This window comes from Etheostoma spectabile, chromosome 5, assembly GCF_008692095.1.
Source record: "Etheostoma spectabile isolate EspeVRDwgs_2016 chromosome 5, UIUC_Espe_1.0, whole genome shotgun sequence".
Taxonomy (NCBI): Eukaryota; Metazoa; Chordata; class Actinopteri; order Perciformes; family Percidae; genus Etheostoma; species Etheostoma spectabile.
The window spans coordinates 36174613-36175682 of record NC_045737.1 but is presented as its reverse complement, the minus strand read 5'-3'; the positions used below and the strand labels follow the sequence as shown (position 1 = coordinate 36175682).

The window sequence follows — 1070 nt, the reverse complement described above, 5'->3', positions numbered from 1 at the left end:
TGGTGTGGTGTGGTGTGGTGTGGGGCCCCCTTGTTTTGGTCCAGTGTGTTTTAAGGTTCGTGGGCTGGGAAAAGGCCCTCGGCTAGCCCGGACTGAAGGCGCCTATGTGGGTCAGCTCTGGTTTCTGCCCCCTCCATCCTCTTGACCACAGGCTGAAGCCCCGCCCGGACCAGGAAAATATGCAATATTAGAGGTCGGCTGACCCATTGCCACTGGGTCTAACTGTCTCCCTGCAATCTGCGACACGTCCCCACTGACGTGTGTTGTCACTATGACAACTAACAACAGTTGGCATTCTGTTGTGTACCAATCAAATGACCACGGGAAACAGCTCAATGGCCTTTCTATCCATTTCATTTCTATGGCATGCACTTTCTACTTAACTGGGAGCTTGTTGGTTCACATCTGAACACTGACACTGAATTTCTTGCTGTAATCATTCCTTCTGTTCACAATGTCCAATGTCCAAAGACCTCCCCCAATGCACCTCCACTGTGAGTGATGGGATCTGTGTAAAAATATATAATAATAGATTATTAAACCGATAACGGATATTTGGAACTGAAAACACGGTAATGGTACCGGCATCGAACGTTTTTGAACGATACCCAGTCCTAAGAAAATATAAAATGTACAAATAAAAAATGTCTATCAGAAGAATTAAAGTGTTTTGTCGGGCCAACAAGACATTTAATTTACAATGATATGAAACACAGAAAAGCAGCAAATCTCCCTATTTGAAAAGCTGGTACCAGAATATTTGGCATTTTGTTGTTAATAAATTACTTTAATTTGTTGATTGATTAATTAGCAAATCATTTTAGAACTAATATCACAACACAGTCCCACAGAGTCAATAAAAGGATTTGTGATTTATTGTGACAGAATTTAGAATAAAATCATCATTTTACGCCACTAAAGTCATTTGAAACTGTGAAGTTCAGTGACTAATAATAATAATTAGAGTTTTATAGCGCCTTTCAAGGTGACCCATGGGCGATTTACATGCAGGCAAAACAAGTAGCGCACAAACAGAACAAAGAAAAAAGAAATCTTTCTCCCCCCCCCCC

The 1070-nt window shown here is 41.3% G+C and overlaps 1 long non-coding RNA gene across 1 annotated transcript in view; it reads right to left on the bottom strand.

The window, feature by feature from the left end:
- Positions 1 to 270: 270 nt before the first annotated feature.
- LOC116688998 (uncharacterized) overlaps positions 271 to 1070 on the bottom strand; it is a 7884-nt gene continuing 7084 nt past the window's right edge. The window contains exon 3 of the long non-coding RNA XR_004331902.1: positions 271 to 371. This is a non-coding gene — a long non-coding RNA (uncharacterized LOC116688998). The remainder of the gene's footprint in view (positions 372 to 1070) is intronic.